Source organism: Anabrus simplex, chromosome 2 (genome assembly GCF_040414725.1).
Source record: "Anabrus simplex isolate iqAnaSimp1 chromosome 2, ASM4041472v1, whole genome shotgun sequence".
Taxonomy (NCBI): Eukaryota; Metazoa; Arthropoda; class Insecta; order Orthoptera; family Tettigoniidae; genus Anabrus; species Anabrus simplex.
In genome coordinates this window covers 860937443-860956827 of record NC_090266.1, presented here as the reverse complement: position 1 = coordinate 860956827, position 19385 = coordinate 860937443, and the positions used below count along the sequence as shown (strand labels likewise).

At 41.9% G+C, this 19385-nt stretch overlaps 1 protein-coding gene across 3 annotated transcripts in view; it reads left to right on the top strand.

The window, feature by feature from the left end:
• The window catches only part of LOC136863147 (acyl-CoA-binding protein homolog), a 259094-nt gene that overhangs the window by 83536 nt on the left and 156173 nt on the right, over positions 1–19385 (top strand). Inside the window, exon 1 of one of the 3 annotated variants that reach the window (XM_067139491.2) lies at positions 5559–5651. The exons of the other annotated variants lie outside the window; for them this stretch is intronic. The gene's annotated coding sequence lies outside the window, so the exon portion shown is untranslated. Of the gene's footprint in view, positions 1–5558; positions 5652–19385 lie in introns of those variants that run through there. 3 annotated transcript variants of the gene reach the window in all.

Genomic DNA, 19385 nt, shown 5'->3' with positions numbered 1-19385 from the left:
CATCTTGCGTTTAGTTCCTCAAAGAGGTGATTTTGACGTTGTCTTTCAGATATGTACGACATGGACAAACTCATGGTCCCTGTACCGTATAGCTACTTCTAGACATTTTTGGGATAGTATTTTTTTTTGCTAGTTGTTTTACGTCGCACCGACAAAGATAGGCTAGGAGTGGGAAGGAAGCGGCCGTGGCCTTAATTAAGGTACAGCCCCAGTATTTGCCGAGTGTGAAAATGGGAAACCACGGAAAACCATTTTCAGGGCTGCCGACAGTGGGGTTCGAACCTAATATCTCCCGAATACTGGATACTGGTCGCACTTAAGCTCGGAAGGGATAGTATTTAGCACTAATCCACGAGGCAATCAGTGCTTATGATGGATGGAGACTCGAAAGTGAGTAACGATATCTTCAGGCGCAACAACGATTTTAAGGATTTGATAGAATGAAGATTGTTGTAGGAACGAACTAATCCGCTCATTTCCCACGCAAGAAGATTATTTAGTCATCATCATCATCATCATCATCATCTGTTTACCCTCCAGGTTCGGTTTTTCCCTCGGACTCAGCGAGGGATCCCACCTCTACCGCCTCAAGGGCAGTGTCCTGGAGCTTCAGACTCTTGGTCGGGGGATACAACTGGGGAGTATGACCAGTACCTCGCCCAGGCGGCCTCACCTGCTATGCTGAACAGGGGCCTTGTGGAGGGATGGGAAGATTGGAAGGGATAGGCAAGGAAGAGGGAAGGAAGCGGCCGTGGCCTTAAGTTAGGTACCATCCCGGCATTCGCCTGGAGGAGAAGTGGGAAACCACGGAAAACCACTTCCAGGATGGCTGAGGTGGGAATCGAACCCACCTCTACTCAGTTGACCTCCCGAGGCTGAGTGGACCCCGTTCCAGCCCTCGTACCACTTTTCAAATTTTCGTGGCAGAGCCGGGAATCGAACCCGGGCCTCCGGGGGTGGCAGCTAATCACGCTAACCACTACACCACAGAGGCGGCAGATTATTTAGTAATTAATTTATTCATTTACAGACAGTTTCAAAAATCAGTAAATCACACCTAAATTTGTGTGTCTGTTAAGTTTTCATCCCAGAGGCTGGTTGGATGAAAATTCTCAAAACACAAGAGCAAAAAGTACCGGTAGTGTTTCTCAGTTGTCGGTACGGATGTTATACTGTCTCATGGTGGCTTTGAGGCAGTCTGACTACCAGCCCGTTCTTCAGAGTAGAGCACTTGGTTTGGTACACGGTCACTGTGTGTCACCTCAGTGCTCATACCGGCGGCCTCCTCAAGAACGCTCATATATTCGGTCAGCTTATCTAAGAAGCAGGTATTTCTTTTAAAGTATGACAAGTCGGAAAAATTGTGCGCCTGGGACCTTTTAAGGTGTATAAGCTACCTGAAGTGTCAGTCCTTTCAAAACTAAAGCTTACTAAGGGTATTTATAATTCAGTTTCCCTTCCTTTCCATCCTTCCGTCTCCAATAACCTTCGATGTTTTAGTGCGACGTTAAACAGGTAGAAAAGAAAAATTATAATGCATAATTTTTAACAATACCTGTACACTTACTGTAGATTGTCCGGTTCCATGGCTAAATGGTTAGCGTGCTGGCCTTTGATCACAGGGTCCCGGGTTCGATTCCCGGCAGCGTCGGGAATTTTATCCATAATTGGTTCATTTCGCTGGCACGGGGGCTGGGTGTATGTGTCGTCTTCATCATCATTCCATCGTCATCACGACGCGCAGGTCGCTTACGGGAGTCATATCAAAAGACCTGCACCTGGCGAGCCGAACTCGTCCTCGGACACTCTTGGCACTAAAAGCCATACGCCATTTCATTTCACTGTAGATTTACTGAAAGCCCTAAATCTTTTAAAATAGGAAAGGAATGTATATATTGTACTACAGGGTCTCTTTTATAAACCCAGATCGTCCAGCGGAATTTCTACTCTCCTAGACCTAAGCAGCTGTACGGGAGGCTCGCGCATATTTCTTGACCTTGCAAGGAGCGTACACGTGTTCGACCTCACATCAATCTGAGCTGTGAACATGGTGAGACAGTTATTTCGTATGTAAAATTATTTTAAGTACGAGTCGGCTCGACGGGTACGCGATGCATTTGTTCAGTAATTTCTTGGAGAAGTACCGCCTTCATGAGCACAGATTCACATGATTGTAAATAAATTTCAAACTACTAGCTCAGTGCTCAAAAAAACATGCGCACACACGAACTGTTTTAACAGTGAAAAAGCTAGATGACATCGGTGCGAATCTTGAAGGGTCACCGAATAAATGTCCGACTCGTTGGCTGAACGGTCAGCGTACTGGCCTCCGGTTCAGAGGGTCCTGGGTTCGATTCCCGGCCGGGTCGTGGATTTTAACCTTAATTGGTTAATTCCTACTGCACGGGGGCTGGGTGTATGTGTTGTCTTCATCATCATTTCATCCTCATCACGACGCGCAGGTCACCTACGGGTGTCAAATAGAAAGACCTGCACCTGGCGAGCCGAACCCGTCCTGGGATATCCCGGCACTAAAAGCCATACGACATTTTTTTACCGAATAAATCACTCACAAAATTAGCACAAGAAGTAGGGGTTTCGGTTTCTCCTCCACACAGAGCTACATAGCTGTTACACATTAAACCGTACAGGTTTACACGGGTCCATTGTTTAAAAACCGCTGATCCAGCCACAAGAGTGAGATATTGTGAGTGGTATATTGCATAATTGAATGATTGTTTATTCGACCCACAACTTGTGTTCTTTCCGGATGAGGCCTGGTTTCATCTTAATAGTCGTGTAAACAGTCATGACTCGCTATTGGTGTGCAGGAATTCCTAATGGTGTTTATGAAGTCCCTCGTTATGGAGGACGACACTTCCAGCATCTTTTATAAGGTAAGATATCATATAAGATTGTATACACGCTTAAAGCAGGGCGGCCGCATGAGACGTTAGTTGCGCTGAGGCAGCTGCTGTAGCGCAGAGTACAAACACCATGCGCTCGGTCTGGATTTATAAAAGAGGCCCTGTATATTAGATTAAGTTCCTTACATGTGTCAACAGGAAACAGACAGGGCCAAGTTTACCATTTTCAAGTTGGGACCTATATGGATTGTCCCCTTCTTGCTAAGTGTGACCATTTTGGGGTAGAAAAGAAGAAAAAGTGATCGAGTTTGGATTTAGCCGTTTACCGGCAGTAGCCTGAAATAAGTAAAAGGGACAGTTAACAAATTCCGCTTGGGAACATTGTACAAAGCGATCTGTAAAATGTGTTTCGTCCAACGCCCAACGAAATGAAGAGGGATATGATGGATTTGCTGCACTATATCAGACATATTGTCAAGGTTGATAATGAGCGACATTCTAACGGACTAAGAGCTACTGAAGGAAGTGTTAGCGGAGGTAGGACTGGATTGATCTGGATGATTAACGACTGAAATGGTCATAAAATCCTTGAACAGAACATTATAAATATTGATTTATAAATATCTGAAAAGAGTTTAATAACGTTTGTAAGTTTATAGCTCATTGTGAGCCAATTTAAATCAGAGCATTATAAAACGCTGATAACATAAAGGAAACGTGGTTTACGTCACAGTTCCATGCACCCACAAGAAAATGTAACGTGCATTGCTGTAAGTATGACTTGCACTTTTGGTTTAAATCGTTTATACGAGTTTTTGAAAAAAGCGATCTCTTAAAGGCAATTTTGTGAATGTTCCTTCAATAGTATGTTCATGTTGATAACATTTTTGATTCTAAGGAGGTCGGATTCGATTCTCGACTTTAACCTTGATTGGTTAATTCGGACCGCTCGGGGCCTGGGTGTGTGTGCCATCTTCAGCAAGGGAAGGGCCCCATCCTCACAGACGCGCATATACGGCGTCAACTCGAAAGAGGCTACACGCCATTAAACCATACACAATTAATGACAATAAATACGCCCAAGCTCGAGGTCGGACTCGAATCAACGGCCAAGCGTGTGTTCAGTTGCAGGATCAACGGTTTGGCCCACGAGCTGCACCGGCTGACCAAACCAAATTCTGGGATTATAATTTGTTCCAAGTCCTGAGCTCTTAGCTTAATCCTTAAATTAAATTATTACAGTTAAATAATACCACATATCAATACAAGTTGTCAAAGCGTCCCTACAAACGGAACTGATATTGATCTAAGGGGTACCGGGCGAGTTGGCCGTGCGCGTAGAGGCGCGCGGCTGTGAGCTTGCATCCGGGAGATAGTAGGTTCGAATCCCACTATCGGCAGCCCTGAAGATGGTTTTCCGTGGTTTCCCATTTTCACACCAGGCAAATGCTGGGGCTGTACCTTAATTAAGGCCACGGCCGCTTCCTTCCAACTCCTAGGCCTTTCCTGTACCATCGTGGCCATAAGACATATCTGTGTCAGTGCGACGTAAAGCAACTAGCAAAAAAAAAAAAAAAATCTAAGGGGTCCCATGCCCCTAATATCAGTGAAGAATAACTCACCAAACTGTTTGCTGATAACCTATATTATTATGGGGTTTGTAGTAATGGATGTAATTGAATTATTTAGGCTCAGGTTTGACTAAGAACGCTTGTAGTTTTACGTGATCAACCACAAGACCTGCAGTTTTACGTAGAATCTGAACCACAGGACGGTGACTATTCATTTCAAAATGCGCTCATGCACTGGCCGAGATTCGAACTGTGGCCGCTTTGGTAAGAAGCAGGTGACAATACCACTCGGCTATCACACTCCCGCTTAGGATTGGGCCAAGTGCGTCAGGACTTAACTACGTTACTATTCCAGCATCGCCACCCTCAGTAGCGCAGTCAGGTAGTCGTTATCCATCTGTTGCAGATAGCGGGTTCGATCCCGGCTATGGTCGGTGGTATTTGAGGGTGTTTAAAAATGCGACAATTCCGTATCGTCGACTTCCGTCACGTTATAAAGACCTCATTTAGGATTACGTTCCCCTGAGCCAGGCTCAGTACCTCACATGGTAGAGCGCTGACTTCCTGAGCATTCAAGCTGGTGGATTCGATTCCCACTCAGTTCGGTCAGCCTCGCGTCGGTAGAAAACAATTACTGCGGGACGAAATTATGGCACCTCGGAGTCTGTGGAAATTGTAAAATGAGTTAGTGGTACTTAAGTTAATAATATATTATTATTATTAAATTCACTTAAAATACAGAGTGATTAAAGAACCATTATTATTTAGCCATCCTGTGGATTGGGTGTGCAAAATGCATTCAGGATAGCCGTCTTTATGACACCCTAACCTGAGGCCGAGCACTCATGCTTGGCTTCCCAGTCCTATTGGAGTAAGCCTTCGCGCTTGACCGGTGATCAATATGAGTAAGCCCTCTCAGGGATAACAACATATTTGAAGTTGAGTGTATAGAAAATAATATGTATGGAAGAAGAGTCTGTTTCCTACTTCCATGAGCGCACATAAATTACTACAATTCCTTCCACGTTTGAGCTGTAATAAATTGGCTGAGTCACGCAGCGGTGCGGGAAATGAATAGGTTGAGGTCAGTGGCGTGACTGATCAGGCTTACTTGCATGAATGGTAATAGCTTTGTGTTACGTAAGGAAGCAAGAGGTAGGGTTGACGGACCCTGCCACCTTAAGTTAACACAACACTCTGCGCTTCTCACCAGGTAGGTTAGCCTTACTTTTCACAAGTTGCTCTCTAGGTTTTAAAGTCACATACTGGATCAAAATATCCGGCTGATACGTAAGTTACGTGATCGGAAGAGACTCCAAAATTCGTAGCTCTTCACTGTGATTGAAATTCATTCCTGTTATACATGATTGCCATTTTGTTCGAAAACTTCGAATTTATATGACATGTTTGGTATTCTTTCTCGGATTAGGCATGCAAACGGCGGAAAAGGGTTCATTTCCATTTTGTCTGTTAAATGTAATTTAGAGAAAGATCTAAAACAACTTGTCCATAAAAAAGTAGCATATCATTTTTTTGCTAGTTGCTTTACGTTTCACCGAACAGATAGGTCTTATGGCGACGATGGGACAGGAAAGGCCTAGGAATGGGAAGGAAGCGGCCGTGGCCTTAATTAAGGCACAACCCCAGCATTTGCCTGGTGTGAAAATGGTAACCCACCGAAAACCATCTTCAGGGCTGCCGACAGTGAGGTTCGAACCTCTATCTCCCAGATGCGAGCTCACAGCTGCGCACAACTAACCAACAGCCGCGTCTGGTTATTTCCTTTGACTCGGGGACTGAACGCTAGACAATAGTCCGGCTCCTTCGCTAAGTGGTCAGCGTCGTCGCCTTCGGTTCAGAGGGCCCGGACATTCGATTGCCGGCCGGGTCGAGGATTTTAATCTTAAATGGTCAATTCCTTTGGCTCGGGGGCTGGGGTTTGTTCCGTTCCCCACATTCCTGCAACTCATACACCACACACAACAATACGCAGTTTGCCAAATGAGGCACATGCCGCCCACACTCATGGGAGGGTCTGCCTTACAAGGGCTACACGAGGCTAGCAGTAATCGTTGAATACACTCCTCCACGTAGGGCTGATGTCAGGAAGGGCAACTGGCGGCAAAACAAGGCCAAGTGCATACATCGCACCAGCTACTCTACCAGGGTGTGGGTGAAGTGGCAGAGAAAGGAGATTTTTAGTTGGTTTATTCCCAAATGCTATCGAAACGAATTTTAAGAAATCGTGGAACGAGCTGAGAAATAAACTGTCAATATTATATTATATTATATTATATTATATTATATTATATTATATTATATTATATTATATTATATTATATTATATTATATTATATTATATTATAACAAGAGGGGTCATGTCGGATGGGTACGTTAAGCGCCAGGTATCCTAATCAATGGATACCAATGAATGAGGGTGGTGAATGCCTTAAATAACGTCACACTAATAATAATCATGTGCAACCAATGTCAATCATCCGGCGGCATCCTAGCAAGCCCTGGTCATCATCATAATAAATATGTATACCTATTAAATGTAATTGATCTGAATTATTGTCAATATATATGTAGGATGTCACAAAATAACTCTAATCATACATGTAAGATTTTCGCATGACCATGTAAATACAGCATAATAACTCCAGCCAGACATGAGATTCTGATCTCATAAGGGGAGGTTCTCACGACAGATAATAATCAACACTTAAATAATAATACCTGAGACAGAGAGGCGTTTCGTGCAATGGCAGTAATTTAATATAAATGAAGGGATACAAGGGCCCCCATACCCGGGGGGCAAGGGGAGACGCTCCCCCCCCTAGCTCTCAGAGAAAGAAAAAAATCTAATGTTGTCAGGTGTTTTTCTTCCAGGAAAATGATTTAAAAGTCGGTATAGGAGAGAAATTGGCGATAATGGTGGTATACTGATCTCTAACAATGACATACTCGAAACAATGACAATGACATGTCCGTTAAACCTTAAATTTAATTCACAAATAGTTATAATAGTAGTTAGTCCATGTGAAACATTTTAAATAAGTCATTACATTAACTTTAAATCAATGAATGATAACAATATTTAAAATAAAATACTTGAAAATCTAATGAGAAATGACTTGAAATGCCATTTGAAAATCACGGCTTGAAAATTATGACCTGAAATATAACTTGAAAATATATGACTTAATTATACCAGGTGGCTCAAGAACGTCGTACTTTCTACTTACAAATGTCCCGCGTGCAAAAATGATGAATGGGATGTCTACCAACTGATTTTCACAGGCGCACTACTCCCAGCGGGTAGGTTACGTCAGAACATGAAGAGATATGAACCAGCCTCTCGCTCGCAGCATGTTACTCAGCGTTACAGGTCTAATGCACCCCTTGCAATAGTCAACATCGTTTTCCACCGCATATTTCTAGGCTGGTGTATGGTACAGCCGCACTGTATTTGCTGTCAGCATATCGGCAATGGATAGTGTGTTCAGCAGCTACAAATACACAGACATTATTTTAATCTGGACAACCTGGTCGGAATGCAGCCGAAGCTCCAAACAGACGTAGGCCAATGCCCCCTACACACGTAGGGGAAAATCGGGAGGTATCGGACGGCGGCTGGTATCGGACAATTCACAGATGTCTTTGTTAGCAGCATGTGGCAGAACCGGTTTAGCTACTCACAGGTCCGCCTGCATGTTTGAATGCATCCCATTCAGTCGAAAGGCAGGGTCGTTTATGAGTGGTGGTGTATTTTTGTCCTTTGTGTGATTTTCGGCCGGCACGGATTTATTTTTACCAAGAAGTAGCAGCAACAAGGATAAGTTGCATTGATCTTTAAGTACATTAGCAGAAGCAGTATTCCTTACTCTGTAATATCGTGGGTTTAGAATCAGTTTCTTTTCGAACGTTCTCGTTCAGTTCCAGTTGTTTCTTAAGGGAGTCATTCGGGCGGTATCGGACACATAGGTTGCAGTTCCATCCGGGTTCCTGATAGTACTATCCTTTGTTTTAGGTAAGCATGGGGAAGATACGAGGATAATGGGAAGAAAGCAATATAATATTAGCCGTGAATAGTGTCAGGGACAATAGAATGAGTATTAGAGAGGCCAGTCAATGTTCCTCTGTTCCACAAAAGCACGTTACATGATAGAATTAAAGCTCTTGAAGCTGGTAAAGAGATTCCAATAAAAACGTGTACGGCGAACAGTAAGACTTTCCAGAGAACATTCTCAGATGAAGAAGAGAATGACCTGTACATGCATATCAAGGCCCCGACAGTCAGCTCATGCCACTCATCAAAACAGAATTTTTAAAACTTGTGTATCAATTTGCTGAGGGACTGAGAGCTGAACATAGGTTTAACAAAACTAAAATGATGGCAGGAAAGACCCTTTCTATGATTTTATGAAGAGGCATTAAGACCTCCGTCTGAGAACGGCTGAGTCTATCAGCTTGCAGCGAGCAGTAGGCTTCAACAAGGAGCAAGTGGACATATTTTTGATAAATTAAATGATCTTGTGACTAAATATTTGTTTAGTCCATCAAGAATCCTCAACGCTAATGAGTGTGATATTTGCAGAATGGCTAAACGTTAATTTGTTTTATTTTGAATGTGAAAAAGATAAATTTTTGTTAAGAAAGATTGACCGTCCGATACCACCCTCCATTTTTCAAACCTACGAAAGTGTAATTACCTCCTTAATTTGTTAATATTGTCCGTGTTTTTAATTGTGATTAAATATATTCTAGTGAGTACGTTGATACAAGAATATAGATGCTTATAAAATGCATTACATGAGTTTTTTCCTATTCCATAAACAAATTATGGCAGAAAAGTTAAACTGTCCGATACCTCCCGACTTTCCCCTATTTCACCGAACAGTATTAGTTTTTGTTTCATACAAGCAACTCTATTATCGAATGGAATTTCTACAAGTTTATAAATTAATAATTAAATTTCTTTCCTGCATCTTTGACGTGTTTACAAACATTAGCGGTGATTATGAGGTGGGGCGAGGAGGGACAGTGGCACCCTCCCCAACTTTTTGGAGTAAACATGACATTTTTTCCACTTTAGCCAGCTGGATCTAGGAATTACTTAAAGAAAACTATTTCTACAATCTTTGTTGTCTTATCTGCTAATTCATTCCTTTATTTTTTTAATTATTAACGTAATTATTGCCGGAAATACGTACAAAATGCCGTTCGTCGCGGCTAACCGATTTGTATAGCGCTGCGGCAAGTAGTGGAGACTTTGGATGTGCTGTGAGGAAGGGTAGTAGGGATACACATTTTTTGACAAGATCGTGGACACTGAGTTATAATTCACCCGCCTGCCGCGCGCATCCATCAGTCTGGCAGTCTCGTTTAGTGTCTGTTAGTTTCTTAATGTGTATTCAATTACTAAATGATTTTTAATGCATAATCATGCCGTACTTCTATTTAATTGCACCGGGCGAGGAGGCCGTGGGGTTAGGGGCACGCAGCTGTGCGCTTGCACGCGGGAGATAGTGGTTTCGAATCCTACTGTCGGCAGGCCTGAAGATGGTTTTCCGTGGTTTCCCATTTTCACACCAGGCAAGTGCTAGGGCTGTACCTTAATTAAGGCCACGGCCTCTTCCTTTCCACGCGTAGCCCTTTCCTGTCTCATCGTCGCCATAAGTCGTATCTGTGTCGGTGAGACGTAAAGCCAATTCTTCTTCTGCTTACCCTCCAGGGTTGATTTTTCCTCGGACTCAGCGAGGGATCCCACCTCTACTGCCTCAAGGTCAGTGTCCTGGAGGGTGAGACATTGGGTTGGTATACAACTGGGGAGTATGGCCAGTACCTCGCCCAGGCGTCCTCACCTGCTATGCTGAACAGGGGCCTTGGTGGGGGGATGGGAAGTTTGGAAGGGTTAGACAACTGAAAGGGAAGGAAGCGGCCGTGGCCTTAAGTTAGGGACCATCCCGGCGTTTGCCTGGAGGAGAAGAGGTAAACCACGGAAAACCACTTCGAGGAGGGCTGAGGTGGGAATCGAACCCACCTCTACTCAGTTGACCTCCCGAGGCTGAGTAGACCCCGTTCCAGCCCTCGTACCACTTTTCAAAACATCGTGGCAGAGCCGGTAATCGAACCCGGGCCTCCGGGGGTGGCAGCTAATCACACTAACCACTACACCACAGAGGCGGACGTAAAGCCAATTGTAAAATAAATTCAACTGTAATTGTAATTTCAGCGGGATATAACACCAACGTTCCTTTCACTAGGCTAAATTATTTGTTTTGTGTTATGTTATTTATTAAGTAAATCTGTTTAACCTGTCCCGTGGTTTGTTTGTGAGACCTGGTGAAAATTTTAGTGTAAAGCATTTAATCACAAACTCAAAAAAGTATTATTACAAATAAACCACGGGGCAGGTTAATTACATTTACATAATAAATAACATAACACAAACGAAAGAATTTAGTCCGGTGAAAGTAAAGTTGGTATTGTCTCCCGTTGAAATTATAATTAAAATTTGTTTTCAATTGACTTTACGTCGCAGCGACACAGATAGGACTTATGGCAACGATGAAACAGGAAAGGGCTACGCGTGGAAAGGAAGAGGCCGTGGCCTTAATTAAGGTACAGCCCCAGCACTTGCCTGGGGAAAATGGGAGACCACGGAAATTCATCTTCAGGGCTGCCGACAGTGGGATTCGAAACCACTATCTCCCGGGTGCAAGCTCACAGCTGCGCGCCCCTAACCACAGGGCCAGCTCGCCTGGTACAATTAAATAGAAGTACGGCATGATTATGGAATTAAAAATCATTTAGTATTTGAATACACATTAAGAAACTAATTGGCACTAAAAGAGAGTGCCAGACTGATGGATGCGCGCGGCAGGCGGGTGAATTACAACTCAGTGTCCACGACCTTGTCAAAAAATATGTACCCCTAGTACCCTTCCTCACAGCACATGCAAAGTCTCCACTACTTGCCGTAGCGCTATACAAATCGTTTAGCCGCGACGAACGGCATACTGTGCGTATTTCCGGCAATAATTATGTTAATAATTAAAAAATAAAGGAAAGAATTAGCAGATAAGACAACAAAGATTGTAGAAATAGCTTTCTTTAAGTAATTCCTAGATCCAGCTGGCTAAAGTGGAAAAATGTAATGTTTACTCCAAAAAGTTGGGGAGGGTGCCACTGTCCCTTCTCGCCCCACCCCGTAATCACCGCTATTGTTTGTAAACACGCCAAAGATGCAGAAAAGAAATTTAATTATAATTTATAAACTTGTAGAAATTCCACTCGATAACAGAGTTGCTTGTATGAAACAAAAACTAATACTGTTCGGTGAAATACGTGTGTAGGGGGCATTGGCCTACGTCTGTTTGGAGCTTCGGCTGCATTCCGACCAGGTTGTCCAGATTAAAATAATGTCTGTGTATTTGTCGCTGCTGATCACACTATCCATTGCCGATATGCTGACAGCAAATACAGTGCGGCTGTACCATACACCAACCTAGAAATATGCGATGGAAAACGATGTTTACTAATGCAAGGGGTGCATTAGACCTGTAACGCTGAGTAACATGCTGCGAGCGACAGGCTAGTTCTTATCTCTTCATATTCTGACGTAACCTGCCCGCTGGCAGTAGTGTCCCTGTGAAAATCAGTTGGTAGACATCCCATTCATCACTTGTGCATGCGGGACATTTGTAGGTAGAAAGTACGGCGTTCGGGAGCCACCTGGTATATTTTAAATATGAAATTTAAATGTATGACTTTGAAGGATATGACTTGGTGACTTATGTTTCCTTCGCCCGCGGTTCTAAAGCAATCCTCACATCAATATCAGCATTCTCTTTCAGGTTGTTACCAGTTGAACAAATATAAAAATAATATTACATCAATGGCAGTAACATCCAGATAATTAATTAAAATATGAAAGAGATTTTCCCTTTACCAAATCACGTAGTTCAGTGTAAATGATTGTCGTGAAATTGAAATGGCTCATTTTGAAGGTATGACACGCAAATATGACATCATCTCCAAGTAATAAAAGAATTATACACCACCATGCGAGCAGAAACAACAATAAAGTGGCGTTGGCTCGTTCCCTAGAATGGATAAAAATGCATCCTAAAATACACTTCAATTGCATAGCCAGTCTGGATCCATGGTGCTGGATCACTCCGTCACGGATAGCTGTAATAAATCATCATGCACGTGCACAATACTACGATAATGGTGCTGGTCACAGGATCTGGTCAGGTTTCCGTAGAATGTACCTAAATGAAATATAACGAGAGCAGAACTTGACACACAGCTCCTAATATCTATTCTGGTTCATATGGAAAATCACTATATTCTGTCGCCTTCAAATATTTATTAATTATTTATTCATTTTATTAAAGACCTACTCATTTTCACATGTGAAGATTCTATACTCAACATAATTCCTCTGTATCTCTATAAAGTGTAGATTCACAATAAACACGTAGCTCTCACAGTCTTCGCTCCTCCTGTAATAAAATTGCTGTACTATACCATAATTCTGCTGCAATACACTGAAATAAAATTCCTGCTCTACACTGCAATACAGGTACAAAATCAAGTAATTCTACAATGTATAATTATCACCTCGAAGATCCTAATTTAGTCTGACCAATGCAACATCATTGAAATTAATATATTGACTTCCAGAGATTAAATTATATAAACTGAGGTACAATTAAATTATTTAAAATATCGCGTAGCTTTTGGTTACTGAATGAATATTAACATCCCTGACAATTTGATTTCACTCGATGACACGATATCAATTTCATATTTCTAAATATTCGACATGTTCCGCTCATTTATGACACTAAAAGATATGTAGGCCTACAAAAATTCAACATCCTAAAAGAAAATAACTGATTATTAAATAATGAAGCAAGGACTTAGATTTCGATGAACCGGCCACCACCGGGGTCTGGTGTCGTGTTGTAATCCATCCTGGGCGGTGTCCTTACGCCTCACATATTTATTCCATCTTGATGACACACTCACAAATTAAGAATATGTTCACTCCCATCGCGCACTGAAAAATAATATCATTCATTGTTATGCGTAGGCCAAGCACAAGTAAATTAAATATCAGTTAAAAGCACGCAATACGCGGTAAACAAATCGTCTCAAATGCAATGTTGACAGAGAATCACAGTTAAGAGTTCTTTCTCCGATAGGATTAGAATTCTTCTTGTCAGACCGCACGACAGTTCGCGACCTGTTCTGTCGTCTTCACGGTGACGATACGCGTATGTGTAACACAGCGGTTACGAGTGCAGATACATCAATGCGCGGTGTTCCCAAGTGGTCTCAATCACATTCAAATCAAGAGTGAGGAGTAACAACAATTGACAGTACAATCTTGCCGCGTTTATACAACTCCAGTCATGTCAGATCTTGAATCCTGAGTTTCCATGCGTAGCTTCTTAAATATAAATGTAACAATATTATATTAAATTATGGTGTGGATTATAATGTATTATTCCACCCTCAAATATACTGTTATCACATATTTTATTTAAAAATAAAATTGTCGTATTGAATCAAAGATTGTTTATTCCAAACCCACATGAGGAAACTGTTACAATATATAATATTATTATATATTAATAATAATTATATTATTATTATTATTATTATCCTAGTGGCTTTACGTCGCACCGACACAGATAAGTCTTATGGCGACGATGGTATAGGAAAGGCCTAGGAGTTGGAAGGAAGCGCCCGTGGCCTTATTTAAGGTACAGCCCCAACATTTGCCTGGTGTGAAAATGGGAAACCACGGAAAACCATCTTCAGGGCTGCCGACAGCGGGATTCGAACCCACTATCTCCCGGATGCAAGTACACACCCGCGCGCCCCTAACCGCACGGCCAACCCGCCCGGTTATATTATTATTATTATTATTATTATTATTATTATTATTATTATTATTATTATTATTATTATTATTATAAGGTCCACTAACTACTTTTACGGCTTCCAGGGAAGCCGAAGTGTCGGAATTTTGTCCCACAATAATTATTTTACGTGCCAGTAAATCTACCGACACGAGGCTGGCATATCTGTGTACCTTTAAATACCACCGGACTGAACCGGGATCGAACTCGGCAATAATAATAATAATAATAATGATAATAATAATAATAATAATAATAATAATAATAATAATAATAATACGTCCGGCCCTTTGGCAGAATGGTCAGGGTAGTGGTCTTCGGGTCAGAACGGCCCCGAGTTAGAGTCCAAGGACTGGATGTTTGTGTACGTCTTAATACACTTCTCTTCATTTACATAAAAGCATCACACTACAAACCACCCCAGGAACACACAATAGTAAATGCATTGCTCCACGTAGGGCTGGTGTCAGGAAAGTCATCCGGCAGCAAGTCAAATTCTCTCTAAGCGCCGACCCCTATAAATTGAGGAAAAGGCGAGGAATAATAATAATAATAATAATAATAATAATAATAATAATAATAATAATAATAATAATAATAATAATAATAATAGACCTAGTGAATTGGCTGCGTCGTACGGATAACATAGCTGTAAGCTTGCATTCGGGAGATAATAAGTGCGAACCTGTTCCGCTTTAGCCTTAGCACGAGCAACACGTATCTCGAGCAAGTGTGTACAAGTGTGGAGCCGTACAGTGAAGTGGGGAAAGCCCGTTTGGTTTAAGTGTTTTGCGTATTATACGCTTAGGGAACTAACGACATTACGGAACGATGATAGTTGAAAGGAAAAATACAATCGTCATCACTTTCACAGAACGAGATATACCAAGACCAGCCCCCTACGAAATCCACAAGTGGATTTTTGAAAATTTGAAACTTGATGAAGCCGACATCGAAACATTACAGCTCAACGGAATTTCCCGACAAGTCTTCATTAAGTGCAGGAGGCAAGAGACAGTTGATCATCTTCTCAAGCACTATGCAGGTGAGCAATATTTTGTTCATAGCAATGGCCTCTTCCTTTCCACGCGTAGCCCTTTCCTGTCTCATCGTCGCCATAAGTCGTATCTGTGTCGGTGAGACGTAAAGCCAATTCTTCTTCTGCTTACCCTCCAGGGTTGATTTTTCCTCGGACTCAGCGAGGGATCCCACCTCTACTGCCTCAAGGTCAGTGTCCTGGAGGGTGAGACATTGGGTTGGTATACAACTGGGGAGTATGGCCAGTACCTCGCCCAGGCGTCCTCACCTGCTATGCTGAACAGGGGCCTTGGTGGGGGGATGGGAAGTTTGGAAGGGTTAGACAACTGAAAGGGAAGGAAGCGGCCGTGGCCTTAAGTTAGGGACCATCCCGGCGTTTGCCTGGAGGAGAAGAGGTAAACCACGGAAAACCACTTCGAGGAGGGCTGAGGTGGGAATCGAACCCACCTCTACTCAGTTGACCTCCCGAGGCTGAGTAGACCCCGTTCCAGCCCTCGTACCACTTTTCAAAACATCGTGGCAGAGCCGGTAATCGAACCCGGGCCTCCGGGGGTGGCAGCTAATCACACTAACCACTACACCACAGAGGCGGACGTAAAGCCAATTGTAAAATAAATTCAACTGTAATTGTAATTTCAGCGGGATATAACACCAACGTTCCTTTCACTAGGCTAAATTATTTGTTTTGTGTTATGTTATTTATTAAGTAAATCTGTTTAACCTGTCCCGTGGTTTGTTTGTGAGACCTGGTGAAAATTTTAGTGTAAAGCATTTAATCACAAACTCAAAAAAGTATTATTACAAATAAACCACGGGGCAGGTTAATTACATTTACATAATAAATAACATAACACAAACGAAAGAATTTAGTCCGGTGAAAGTAAAGTTGGTATTGTCTCCCGTTGAAATTATAATTAAAATTTGTTTTCAATTGACTTTACGTCGCAGCGACACAGATAGGACTTATGGCAACGATGAAACAGGAAAGGGCTACGCGTGGAAAGGAAGAGGCCGTGGCCTTAATTAAGGTACAGCCCCAGCACTTGCCTGGGGAAAATGGGAGACCACGGAAATTCATCTTCAGGGCTGCCGACAGTGGGATTCGAAACCACTATCTCCCGGGTGCAAGCTCACAGCTGCGCGCCCCTAACCACAGGGCCAGCTCGCCTGGTACAATTAAATAGAAGTACGGCATGATTATGGAATTAAAAATCATTTAGTATTTGAATACACATTAAGAAACTAATTGGCACTAAAAGAGAGTGCCAGACTGATGGATGCGCGCGGCAGGCGGGTGAATTACAACTCAGTGTCCACGACCTTGTCAAAAAATATGTACCCCTAGTACCCTTCCTCACAGCACATGCAAAGTCTCCACTACTTGCCGTAGCGCTATACAAATCGTTTAGCCGCGACGAACGGCATACTGTGCGTATTTCCGGCAATAATTATGTTAATAATTAAAAAATAAAGGAAAGAATTAGCAGATAAGACAACAAAGATTGTAGAAATAGCTTTCTTTAAGTAATTCCTAGATCCAGCTGGCTAAAGTGGAAAAATGTAATGTTTACTCCAAAAAGTTGGGGAGGGTGCCACTGTCCCTTCTCGCCCCACCCCGTAATCACCGCTATTGTTTGTAAACACGCCAAAGATGCAGAAAAGAAATTTAATTATAATTTATAAACTTGTAGAAATTCCACTCGATAACAGAGTTGCTTGTATGAAACAAAAACTAATACTGTTCGGTGAAATACGTGTGTAGGGGGCATTGGCCTACGTCTGTTTGGAGCTTCGGCTGCATTCCGACCAGGTTGTCCAGATTAAAATAATGTCTGTGTATTTGTCGCTGCTGATCACACTATCCATTGCCGATATGCTGACAGCAAATACAGTGCGGCTGTACCATACACCAACCTAGAAATATGCGATGGAAAACGATGTTTACTAATGCAAGGGGTGCATTAGACCTGTAACGCTGAGTAACATGCTGCGAGCGACAGGCTAGTTCTTATCTCTTCATATTCTGACGTAACCTGCCCGCTGGCAGTAGTGTCCCTGTGAAAATCAGTTGGTAGACATCCCATTCATCACTTGTGCATGCGGGACATTTGTAGGTAGAAAGTACGGCGTTCGGGAGCCACCTGGTATATTTTAAATATGAAATTTAAATGTATGACTTTGAAGGATATGACTTGGTGACTTATGTTTCCTTCGCCCGCGGTTCTAAAGCAATCCTCACATCAATATCAGCATTCTCTTTCAGGTTGTTACCAGTTGAACAAATATAAAAATAATATTACATCAATGGCAGTAACATCCAGATAATTAATTAAAATATGAAAGAGATTTTCCCTTTACCAAATCACGTAGTTCAGTGTAAATGGTTGTCGTGAAATTGAAATGGCTCATTTTGAAGGTATGACACGCAAATATGACATCATCTCCAAGTAATAAAAGAATTATACACCACCATGCGAGCAGAAACAACAATAAAGTGGCGTTGGCTCGTTCCCTAGAATGGATAAAAATGCATCCTAAAATACACTTCAATTGCATAGCCAGTCTGGATCCATGGTGCTGGATCACTCCGTCACGGACAGCTGTAATAAATCATCATGCACGTGCACAATACTACGATAATGGTGCTGGTCACAGGATCTGGTCAGGTTTCCGTAGAATGTACCTAAATGAAATATAACGAGAGCAGAACTTGACACACAGCTCCTAATATCTATTCTGGTTCATATGGAAAATCACTATATTCTGTCGCCTTCAAATATTTATTAATTATTTATTCATTTTATTAAAGACCTACTCATTTTCACATGTGAAGATTCTATACTCAACATAATTCCTCTGTATCTCTATAAAGTGTAGATTCACAATAAACACGTAGCTCTCACAGTCTTCGCTCCTCCTGTAATAAAATTGCTGTACTATACCATAATTCTGCTGCAATACACTGAAATAAAATTCCTGCTCTACACTGCAATACAGGTACAAAATCAAGTAATTCTACAATGTATAATTATCACCTCGAAGATCCTAATTTAGTCTGACCAATGCAACATCATTGAAATTAATATATTGACTTCCAGAGATTAAATTATATAAACTGAGGTACAATTAAATTATTTAAAATATCGCGTAGCTTTTGGTTACTGAATGAATATTAACATCCCTGACAATTTGATTTCACTCGATGACACGATATCAATTTCATATTTCTAAATATTCGACATGTTCCGCTCATTTATGACACTAAAAGATATGTAGGCCTACAAAAATTCAACATCCTAAAAGAAAATAACTGATTATTAAATAATGAAGCAAGGACTTAGATTTCGATGAACCGGCCACCACCGGGGTCTGGTGTCGTGTTGTAATCCATCCTGGGCGGTGTCCTTACGCCTCACATATTTATTCCATCTTGATGACACACTCACAAATTAAGAATATGTTCACTCCCATCGCGCACTGAAAAATAATATCATTCATTGTTATGCGTAGGCCAAGCACAAGTAAATTAAATATCAGTTAAAAGCACGCAATACGCGGTAAACAAATCGTCTCAAATGCAATGTTGACAGAGAATCACAGTTAAGAGTTCTTTCTCCGATAGGATTAGAATTCTTCTTGTCAGACCGCACGACAGTTCGCGACCTGTTCTGTCGTCTTCACGGTGACGATACGCGTATGTGTAACACAGCGGTTACGAGTGCAGATACATCAATGCGCGGTGTTCCCAAGTGGTCTCAATCACATTCAAATCAAGAGTGAGGAGTAACAACAATTGACAGTACAATCTTGCCGCGTTTATACAACTCCAGTCATGTCAGATCTTGAATCCTGAGTTTCCATGCGTAGCTTCTTAAATATAAATGTAACAATATTATATTAAATTATGGTGTGGATTATAATGTATTATTCCACCCTCAAATATACTGTTATCACATATTTTATTT